Here is a 12,387-nt window from a genome sequence, read left to right on the forward strand (position 1 = left end):
TAAACCTTATTGGTAAAACTTTTAAGTTTAATAAAAATCTAAAGACAGTCTTCGTTTTTAGTATTTAAATTAAGTTTCAGTATAGTTTACTTAGATGCTTTAACATACAAAAAGTCAAATATAATTAATTATGTCGATGGCAAACAGTAAACTAAAACAAATTAAAATTTTTCTAAAATATTTATTTTAATTTAAAATGTTCCATTTTGATTATGCCTACTTAATATTAACGTTTATTTAGTAAAAATGTATATTTTTAATAACTTGCCTAACTTAAAACTTGTATATTAATTTTATTGTAAAATATTAATATTAAATTTACCAACATTCACCTTTAAAAAATGACTGACATATAAACTCTATTATAATTTAAAGTTTTCGATTTATGATTATTTACTATAACTTTTTGTAATTACACTATATTTAAACAAGAAATTAAAACAACAACAAAAAAACATATTTTATATGATAACAGGTTCATATCTACAACTTGTTCTAGCATCGTATTAGTACTTAAAAACAATTTCTAATTTTAACGGATAATTATAAAATTTTTTAGTTGCAATCGTTAACTAAATTATTAAATTACACAACAAAAAAAAGTAATATAAAATTTAAAAAAATCTTGCCTTTAAGTAAAACTGAGAATTTAAACTGTTTTTTAGTAGAAAATTCTAAAAACTCAAAATTTAAGCTATTATAATAAAGTAGAAAGAAGCTTCTAGCATATATAAATGTTCAAGTATATTAATTTTCAGTTTATGGTTAAGTAATAGGTTGTCAAAAGTGAAACACAATAGTTAAATTATAATTTTAGAAAAACTGCAGTTTCAAAAAACATACATATTTGTTTTACTTCTTAAAAGTTTTTACAAAATAAGTAAACCCTAAAAGAAAGTTTAGTAAATCCTCGATGGTGTTAGTCAATTAAGTAATTTTATTCTTGTAGTACATACAATAAAAACTAAACACTATTTTTGAAATTTATGTGAAAGAAAAATTTGTAGTTATTTTTACGTATTAACTAAAGTTATTTAATTTAATAAAAAATAAACTAACACTCTTTAAACATTACCCAGAAAACTTAATACAAGTAAACAATATCGACTGTTTAACTAAAGAAAACTAATTATAAATTAGAAACTTAGATAAGTAATAATTTCATTAAATTGCATATAAATAAAATCTATTTATAAACAATTTTTATTTCAAAATTAAAATAATTTAGATAAAAAGACGAAAAAGTTATATACAGCATGAAGTTAGACTTGTTTATTTGAATAAGAAGTTTAAAATTGTTAAACACAACCAAAAAACTTGAATAAAAATTTCGCTCTATTTGCGTACAACTACTTAATGATATTTCAAGTTTAAATTATTATTTTGTCATGAGTTTTTTATGCCTATCCAAGTTACCTTTAATATAGGTTTTATAATGACAATAAATTTTAATTTATAATGAAATATCATATGATTAATTAACTGAGATTTGGTTATAAAAAATCTACCTTCTGGACAAATAAAGCACTTGAAAGATCGAGCATCACTGTGAGTTCCTTGATGTTGAATTAAGTTACTTTTCTTAGCAGGTTTTTCATCACAAACTTGACAAGAAAAAGGTTTCTCCCCTGTATGAATTCTATAGTGATTTTGAAGATTTTACTTGCTTGTAAAAACTTTTAAGCAAACATCGCATATAAAAGCTTTTGACTCGTCATGAATTTTCATGTGTAGATTCAGACTACGTTTGCTTGAATAACTTAAATGGCAAATTTGACACTAAAACTGCTTTTCTGCAAAGTATAAAAAAATATCTAGCATAGAAAACGGTTATTTTGAAACTGTTTACTTTTACATATAAGTTAAAAGAAATAAATAAATTATAGGAATTAAGTTTGAATTTATTACGAAATATATTTATTTGTTTTTACAGTTAATACGGTTAAAATTTAACTGACTACTATTTTTTTTATAAATTAATATTTGGACACTTTTCTTATAGTTTTTTAAATTTCAAAGCTCACAAAATAGTTATATAGCGTTCTTACTGACAATTAAAAGCAAAAGTATATATATGCATTAAGACTATATTAAACTAAATTTAGTTAACTACAACAACACGATTTGACTTAGATGTAAAAACTTTGAAGCAAACACCACTTTCAACGCTTTTGATTCGTCATGAACTTTTATGTGTCGATCAAGACTACGTTTGCTTGAATAACTTCTATGACAAACTTGACAATTAAACTTTTTACCCGTTAATGGTATTAGATAAAATGATATTACTTTAACCGACATTTCTTTGATATAACTGAATGCAAAAAAAACTTTAATTTTTGTTGTATGAAAGTTAAAGGTAATATATTTAAATGAATACGATAGTTAAGTTTTTTTCAATAGTATAAACTAGGTGTACTGTATGAAAAAAATTTAAAATATGCAATTCATTTAAGTAATTTTCTTGTATACAACACGAAAGACTATAAAGTGCTGTAGTTAGAAACCAGCTAATAGTTTTAACAAAGCTTCTTACTTAGCCACTATTTTTTTATCTTTAAAACATTATATTAAGACTTATAAAACATTTGAAAAATAAAATGCAATTTCAAACATCTGCTATTATTTTGCTGATTGTTCTCGATTGTTTTTGTATAACCGAGCTTATTTTATACGTTTTCTTTAGTGTTTTGAAAAATTGAAGTTTTTATATAAACCAGTTTTATTTAAGTCTCTTACAACAATTTTTTTTGTAAACTTCAAACACTTTTAACTTTCAATTTCTTTATTTACTTTAAAATTTATAGACGCATCAATTCCATCATAATTATTTTTTCAGTATTAATAATTTCAGTTTTTTTTTAATCGGTGATTTTTATCAGTCTTTACTGATTATAGTCAAAATTGAACTACCAATATAAATTAAAACTATGAAAATTCTTTTAAAGAACAACTAACTTTGTTATCTGAAATTTAATTAACAGAAAACTTATAATATTGATTAACTAAACTGTTCATGTTTTTTTCTACAACTACAACTCAAACTTACTAACTTATAACAACTAAGAAAGAGTCACAAATTACTTTTAATTTATTTTAAAATTGCTAAAATTTAATATCTTTAAATGCTAGTAAAAATCCAAGTTTACTTTTTAACAATTATAACATACATGAAAATGTAATAAACTAGTAAATCTAAATATAAGAAATATAATTAATTATTTTAAGTTATAAAACAAAAAAAAAGCTTCATATTGTAAACAATATTTTCAACATACAGTTTTGTAAAGTAATTAATTATAGATAAACTCACTAATATATTTAGAAGAGATGATAGATTTTTCAAGTTAAATTAAACATTTACTATTTACCATGTAAAAAGTGTTTAAATCCAGCTTTTTCCAGGTGTTTTTTTTCAAAGTCTCTCAAATTCCAGGTTTTATATTTTTTTCTTATGTATATATTGTCCAATTCCAGGTTTTTCCAGGATTCCAGGTTTTGTGGCAACGCTGTAGAATATAAAATTTCTTGATTTATAAGTTTTTAAGAGTGATAATTACTAAATAAATGTTACTTACATTCATTTGTAATCAAACCTTTAGAAGTAGATTCCATTATGAACTTAATTACTATAAGTAATTATCTAAAAATTATTTCAACTATAACAAGTTTTAACGAAATTTCCTCAAGTAACTTTAAAAAATATTATTTTTACATATAACTTATTAACATATTTAGATGATAAAAAATAAACACTTACGCGCTAATATCTGAATATAAATATAGATTTTCTTGTTATATAATAAAAACTAGAAACTTCTAAAACATAAAGTATTAGCCTTTTCCTGTAACCTAAACAAACCTTTTTAAGACTTATACCTAAATTTTTTTATTTGTATATATTACAATTTATTTGTTATATTACAGTGGAATAACAAAGTTATTTATATTATATTGGCAAATAAAAACCTAAAAAAATATTTAACAAAGTACATAGAATGTTCAAATTTGCATATTTTAAAATATTTAAAAATAAAACAAATTTAAAAGTAACACAGATCTAATAAATAAAACAAAATAATTTTAGTCAAGTCATGCATTTTTTTTCTAGTAAAAAATACCAATGAGTACAAAAATATCTAAAGTTAATAAAACTTTCGTTAAGCTACATAAAACTTTATAGTTTTAATATGTAAAAGATAATATAAATAAAACTAAAAACAATAAAATATAACTGACAGCATATTAAGACAAAAAAAATACTAGATACAAACTCTTAGTTGTACCTAAAAGTGTACTTTAGTTTGTGTATTCATAACTTCAACAGTTTTATTTTAATCTAAACGGATTTATTTGAAAAAGATATTTCATCCTTCTTTAACATCCTTGAAGTATATAACTTGTAACCACAATAATTGCAAGCAAGTTTGAATTCATAAAGAAATAGCATGTTATTTTAACCCAGGTTAAGAAACACAATATACAAACATATAGATGTAATTATACTAATTTTTAATATGATAAAACTTTTTTTTTGGGCATACTTGTATTGTTTGTTCAAACAAAACAAATCTACTTTTATTTAAACAAATCTTTTAACAAAATATTTAACAAAAATGAAACAACTAAAAAACTAAAATAGTATATATACTATAAATTGACTTTAACAAAATTTGATCTTTTATATATTATACAATTTAGTAAACAAGTCTGTATTAAGTTTTATTAAAAAGATTTTTACTATGTTTGTGTAAAAAAGATAAACAATATATTCTATAAATAAAAATAATTAACAATTTGAAATAAAACAACTTAAAATTACGAGATAACTGAGTTTTAACTTCAAGCTCTAAAAAATTTTAGTAAAATAGTTAAAATTGTGCAACATAACTAGATGTTCTGTGCAAAATCCATTAACTTTTTACCTAAAACTCCAAGAATTATACAGCAAACTTAAATTATTTGTCATGATTTTTTCATGCTGATTTAGATTCCATTTAGTGCGAGTTTTATAATCACAATGACTACAAGCAAATTTCGGTTCATAATGAAATACCATGTGTTCGCCTAACTGATGCTTCGTTTTAAAAAATCTACCTTCTGGGCAAATAGAACATTTAAAAGATCTTACATCAAATTGAGTAGCTTGATGTTGAACTAAATAATCTTTTCGAGCAAACTTTTTCTCACAAATTTGACAAGCAAAATGTTTTTCTCCTGTATGAATTCTATAATGCGTAATTAAGTTAGATTTGCTCTGCAATACTTTCAAACATACATCACATTTGAACGCTTTTGAATTATCATGAGCCTTTATTTGTATGTTTAGATGAAAATGTATACATTTGAAATAAAACAACATATTAACAGTTAATCTAAATTATATTAAAGTCTCTAATGTTCTACATTACGATGAAATTGTATACATTTTGAAAATAAATAACAAATGTTTTCTGTATAAAATTTCCAATCTTATGCATACTTTGTAAAATAAAAACAAATAAAAAGTTTTAAAATATTTAAACTTGATAGTCAATTAAAGTAAGTTCATTTACCTTCATCTGTAAATATATCTTAAGAAGTAGATTCCATTACAGACTTATTTACTATAAATAATTATCTAAACGAATTAAGTTTATATTAAAAATTATAGCATGAGTCACTTTGTAGAAGTTTTCAAGCAGCTTTAGCAGTTCTATCAGTAAAAAATACATAACAGAAACTTGTTAAAGAATTTAGACGACTAAAACTAAAATAGTTACGCGCTAATAACTGAATACAAGTGTTCGTGTTATCGTAATATAATCAAAACTAGAAGCTTTAAAACAAAAAGCATAAGCTTTTGTTGTAATGAAGACAAAAACTTTTACTGTCTAAGTTATTCTTAGAAATAAACATTAGTATTAAACGATTTATTTTAACGAATTTGGTACATATCAATTATATTTAAAATTTAAAAGAAGTAAATGTAGCTCGTAAAATTTATGCATAAACATCTTTAAAAATTAATATAGCAACTGAAGAATTATAGATGAATAACAAAGTTATTTCTAATTTCTATAAAAAAATCTCTAAGACAGGATGTAATTTGGTTTAATTTCTAAATTCATAACAAGTTAATTTAAAGCAAAATATTTTTAAAATAACACATATCTTCCAACAAAATTATTAATCTAGTTATAATAAAATTAATTAGCCAAAATTTAATTAACAGTTAAAACTATAAAAAGTTTAAAAATTTACACCCAGTTATCGATAATTACTTATTGATATTGTAATTTAAAACAAATTAAACAAAATAAAAATAATTCATACATTGTAGAGAGCACAAAACTTGATATTTTTATTCAAAAAAAAAATTGCACCTAATAAAATATTATTCACTTTTTCTTTTCGTGAGTTTTTAAATGTCTATCTAAATCAGTGGTCGGCACGCCAATTTGAATCCGTGAACCCTAAATCACAAAATTAAAATTTGGTGCACCCCAATTTCCATTTTTTAGCGCCGCTAGTGTTGAAGAATATGTAAATACTTTAAATCGATTTTTTTACTAATAATTCGGGAACACCCAATTAATTTTTACAAGATAACTTAAAATTGTTCACTTTACCCTATCCATTTTAATAAACTTATATCGGTGATCTAATTTTTACAACAATATTTTACTTGTATCACCCAGGTCTAAAATACTAACTAGATTAATTTAATACATTGCCACAATCCCAATTAACAATCAGCAGTCTTGGTACTTTTTATTGCATGGTAAATTTAATTATTTAGTTAACTCTACTTAATGATTTTTTAATAATCGATTACTATATGTGTTTAACAGATGTATTGCCACGAAAAAATTAAGGAAACAAAAATTACACCAAAAAGTAACGACAAAAAAGACATGAAAATATTATCCTAGCTAAATCCGTTTTGTTGATCTGGAACTGTATGTGTTGGTCTTGTTGCTTGCACGAATCTGATCAAACCTAAAATTAAGGTTTTAAAGTTAATGCTTAGTAATAATTCAGGTCTTAATGAGGTTTATTGAAAAAATTGCTCAAAAATTATTTTTGGATGAAGGACCTGGATACACAAAAAGACCTCTCGGTCATCGAGTTGCATACCCAACTTTAATCAAATTTATAATGAGCTAAAAAATTATAAAAAAACTTAACAGTTAAAATCAAACTCTAAAACAAAAACTTTTTAAAATGAGACTATTAAAATTTAAAACATCAACTATTTTTTATGAACAAAAATATCAATAAAAAAAAAATTATATAATAGTATCTAACATCATACACACATAAAATCTATATTGAACTTTACGTTAAAAGGTAAAGTTTTAACATGAAATGTTTTTAAGTTTAAAATTTATCAATAATTTAATCTTTTACATGTCTTAAAAAAAAAAATTATAAATATTTAAATTTTAAAAAGTATGTTTAAGAATTTGGACTCTACTATTCAACTTATTAAAATAAGTAAGAATAAAAATGAGCTATAACATAAAGAAAATAAAATTACAATGTTCAAAAAAAAAGCAAAACAAAGCTGTTACTAATAAAAACAAGTAATTTTTTAAACTAAATAAAATGTTTATGATTTCAAAAAAAAACAAGTAAATTAATGAAAATTAATTAAATTTACATATTAATAATTAGATTTTTCTCAAGAGTTATTAAGCACCTATAAAAATGAATAAATCATTTTTGTAAAATTTTACACTTTAATCAATATTAGTAGAATTGACTTTTAATTTTTTTTAGTGTAATATAAGAGACTAAAATACCAAGAGACCTATTATTCTAAAACTATCTTACCATAATGAGCTGTTTATTGGAACTGCTACTGGGTTGTGGTTTAACTTGTCAAGTAAGTTCTTCAATTGAGGTATAATGTCTCAGCATAAGTATCTTTTAAAAAGTTACTTTGCCAAAGTTTTCCAACCTTTAAAATAGCATAAGAGTTATCCAAAGTAGTTTGAGTGTGTGAAAATTTTATCAAAAAACTAATGTCATTACTGACTTCTAATCTAGTTTAATCATTATTAAAAAAAAACTTTATAGCTTTAAAAAAATTGTGCTGATTTAACTTACAAAACTTTTTATATCTATAAAAAATATAAATAATCATCTCAAGTAAAACATTTGGTTTAAGATAAGTATTATACAGTAAATTTGATACCTTACTGTAAATATTTAAAATTATTTTTGTGTTATATTTTTTTTAGCTTAGTTTAATAAGAGTTATATTTAAAGTCAGAGTTATAGTAAGTAAAAGTTGTAAAATGCAAGAAAAAACTCAAAAAGACAATCAATAATTCGCTAAGTAAAGAATTTAATTATATTAAGACCAGAGTTGCTTCTCTTTGAAACAAAAAACATTTTTTATTATGTCAAACATTTAAAGTAGATACTGTTGAATAAGCTTGACAGGATTGTAATCCTTTGGGTTAAAACTGATTTGACAGATCAAGACTGTCCTGAATGACTTTAAACTGAACTGTAGTCATCTAAGTTTTTTTCATTTTTTTATTTTCAAAGGCAAGAAAAACATATATCTTCAGCAAAAAATACTAAAAGTTACAAAATAATTTAATGGGACTATATTAACTATATCTCATTCAAAATGTAGGAAAAAAATGCCTGAAATCTTAAAACTATACTGAGATAAAAAAAACTATCTTGAGTCAGCCTGGGTTTAAAAAACAAATTCAAAATTTTCTAAGTTATCTTATGTCATACTGAGATTTTCAAAATTTTTAAATCATCCAGGATTATTCTGATTGTGTGGCAAACTTTTTGATAACATGAAATATCAAATTTATAACAAACATACATTTTTAAACTATAGTTTTAAGGTAAAAAGGGTTGTTAATCAAAAATCAAAACCAAGCTCAAGCTCAGGAAAAGCATTCTAACCTAAAATGGGTATTTTTTTAAATCCTTACTAGTCTGAGTTTTGATAAAGTATCATAATACCTTTAAACTGTCTATATTTTTGCATTTACATAATAAAAATACTGAAAAAGATATCAATTAACAGTAAGTTTTCTTTCAAAATATTCAAATTAAGTAAAACAACTGAGGAACTGTACATCATTTTAAAACATTTAAAAAAAAACTATTTTCAAATAAGCACAACTAAAACAGAAAAAAAAATAGCTTAACATTTCACAAATAATAAATTTTTGGTTTTTAATATAAAACTATAAGTTATTTTTAAATTCTAAACAAAATTGTTTAGTCTTTTTTTAAATTTTTGGTAGGCATAAAGAAAGATTTACATCTTATAAACATATACTATAACTCTTCTAACAAAATTATTAAATTACTGCTTAGTATAATTCATAAATTTAAGATCAAGTATTAGCACTGTTGTTACTCTTTGAGTTAAAAAATTATCCTGACTCTTAAACTTTGAAATTTTTATAAAACATCATATATAAATATTCAATATAAATAAAGTTTAAAAAACAACTCAGGTTATTCATCAAAATTGGAATTAAAAAAAAAAATTTGAAACTACAACAAAGAAATTTCATTTAATGAAATAGAAAATATTGGAACAAGATTCAAAAAACAAATTATCCTGAGAATTGTAAAATATTTATACTGTCCTGAGTTGCACTAAGTGTAGGACTCTGTAATAGTTACAATAAAACTAGCCTTGGTCATTTTTAGTTTAATAAAGAAAAGAGAAAACCAAAGCTCAAAAGTAGCAGTATACTTAAATTAATATTTTGATAAATGACTAAATAATTTTTTTATATTTCAAAAATAAAAATCATACATACATTCAAAGATTCTACACAAGTCCAAAACTAGACTAACTTTTGCAAGAAAAATAACATGCTTAATAAGACTTTATTTCTAATAAAAAAAAACATTTAGGCTGAGTGTGTGGCAACCTTGAATCATACAACAGATACAACATATTTTGTTAAACCAACAGATCAAAATAGCTAGTAAATAAAATAATTAAGAGAATAAATTTTTTAACTTTTAAAGTCAATAAATTAAGTAACAAGTAGTTTAATAAAAAGCATACCTAGCTAGCCTGAGTTTAAGAAAAAAAAAGAAAAGTTCTAGCCATCTTGAGATTTTCAAAAACTTTTATAAAATTTAAACTATCCTCAGTGTGTGGCAACTCAATGTCAATTTAGCCTATATTTTCTTTTAAACTTTATATGTACTATTCAATTATGGATAGGTTAATTAATTAATTAATAAAATAAATTCAAAGGTATGATATTTACTTAACTTGTGTTATTCAAAACTTAAATCTGTTACTTAAAACTTGTTCATTACTACTTTTATGAATCTATTTAGAATTTTTTTTTAATATACTTTAACTGTTTTTATCTTTTTTAAGTATTTTTATTGAACATAAATTCTTTAATTTTCCTTTAAGTATAAAAATATTATAATTATCATGTGAATATTTTTAAAGGAATTATTGTTTAGTTTTTAAAGTAGGTAGTATTAATAATTTATAAAAGAAACTTTCTTCACTAAGCAAAATACTGTAATCTACTAATACTGTAAGTAAAAAGAAAAATACTAACCTTTTAATATATTCATGATCTTAGCTGGATGAAAGCTTCCTCCACATCAGCCAACTGATTTCACAAGATCTTCGAGTTTTCTCTCTATTCTTTCAGATGCAAACTGCTTCCTCAATGTTGATATAAAGAATGTTATGTGATTTTCAATACCAAAATAGATCATGAGAGTAAAATGGCCAATAAATCAAAAGCTAAACTAAACACCAGGGCTAGATTTAACTTAAATATTTAAGTATGTCGCTTAAACTAAATAAATATAATAATGTAATCTCAAAATTCTGTGCACCCCTAAATGACTTTCGTGTACCCTAAAAGTTTCGTGCACCCCAAAATAAATTTCGTGTACACTAGTGTGCACCAGTGTACACCGTGCCGACCACTGATCTAAATGACATTTTCTGTAGGTTTTATAATCACAATGACTGCAAGCAAACTTCGGTTCATATTGATAAACCATGTGTTTGCCTAGTTGATTTTTAGCTTTAAATGATCTACCTTCCGGACAAATAGAACGTTTGAAAGATTTAACATCACTGTGAGTTGCTTGACGTCGAACCACTACACATCTATGAGAAAATGTTTTATCACAAATTTGACATGTAAAAGGTTTTTTCCTGTATGAATTCTATAATGTGTTAAAAGATTGAACATTTTTGAAAATACTTTCAAGCAAACATCACATTTAAATGCTTTAGATTCGTCATGAATTTTCATGTTTTGATTGAGACTTTTATTGCTTGAATATCTTTTGTCACAAATTCGACAGGTGTAAAACTTTTCAGTAAAAATTTTTGTATAGACGCTTTTATTATATAGTACTTACAACGAAATAATACTGAAAATATAACTATACTTTTAAGACAGTCATTAGCACTTTGAGAATAGATAGTACATGTAATAAATTTTAATAATATTACAAGATATTTTAAAAAGTATTTTATTTAAGTACTCTAAAAACATTTATAACAGAAATAACTTTTAAATTTGTTTGTAATAGTTATTTATACATGTTTACGTTTAGCAATACTTGTAAAATTAATAGCTTGAAATAAATACTCACTTTTAGTTTGAGATGAGCTACCAACTTTTTTATTAAACATCTGCAATTTTCCATCTTGAGTATGAAACTTAGCTAGATCTGTATTTATTATTTATTTAGACAGTTAAATATTTATTTTACTTTACAAAAATCCATACCTTTATTTTTCTTATTTAAGTTTCTGTTTTTAGTTGAATTAATTTCATCCAAATCATTTTGTTCAACTTTTATGTCTTTCATACACATATCAAGTTGTTTGTTTTTGTCACTGGCAATACTATTTAAATCTGTTTTTATTTTATTTATAGTTGTAGATAACATGAAAGCTATTAAATCATTGGATTTTTGTCAATAGTTTTTTAATAATTAGATTGATCTTAATTAAAAATGTTTTTTGACAGTGAAAAATATTGTACTTTTATATTAAGATAAAAAAGTTAAACAATGACAAAAATTACACAGAACTGTTTAAGAATACGTTATACAAATATTGAGATCTAAGAATGATATAAAAAGTTACTTTAAATTCTATATATGTATATATATATACATTTATAAATCTTTCATAACATTCAAATTAAAGTTATATTTTTTACTTAATAATTAAAAATGAATAAATTGTTTCATCAATTTATGTCAATCAACTGTTAACAAACTTTTATCACACAGAAAAAAACAAATATACTGTCTACTATTAAAATTTACAGATTTGTTACTATTTCTTTTAATTTCATCATCAGTATATGAAGTTTCAACTTAATTTGTTTTATATTGATTTTTGTC

The 12,387-nt window shown here is 22.8% G+C and overlaps 1 long non-coding RNA gene across 1 annotated transcript; it reads right to left on the minus strand.

Annotated features, from left to right (window-relative positions):
* Nucleotides 1-6,821: 6,821 nt before the first annotated feature.
* On the minus strand, nt 6,822-10,685 carry LOC145832033 (uncharacterized). The gene is made up of 3 exons (XR_014369713.1): nt 10,566-10,685; nt 7,819-7,945; nt 6,822-6,981 (listed from the first exon to the last, which is right to left on the minus strand). It is a non-coding gene; the product is annotated as an uncharacterized LOC145832033 (long non-coding RNA).
* Nucleotides 10,686-12,387: the final 1,702 nt, after the last annotated feature.

The sequence above is a fragment of the Thalia democratica genome, chromosome 3 (genome assembly GCF_965202585.1).
Source record: "Thalia democratica chromosome 3, ktThaDemo2.hap1.1, whole genome shotgun sequence".
Taxonomy (NCBI): Eukaryota; Metazoa; Chordata; class Thaliacea; order Salpida; family Salpidae; genus Thalia; species Thalia democratica.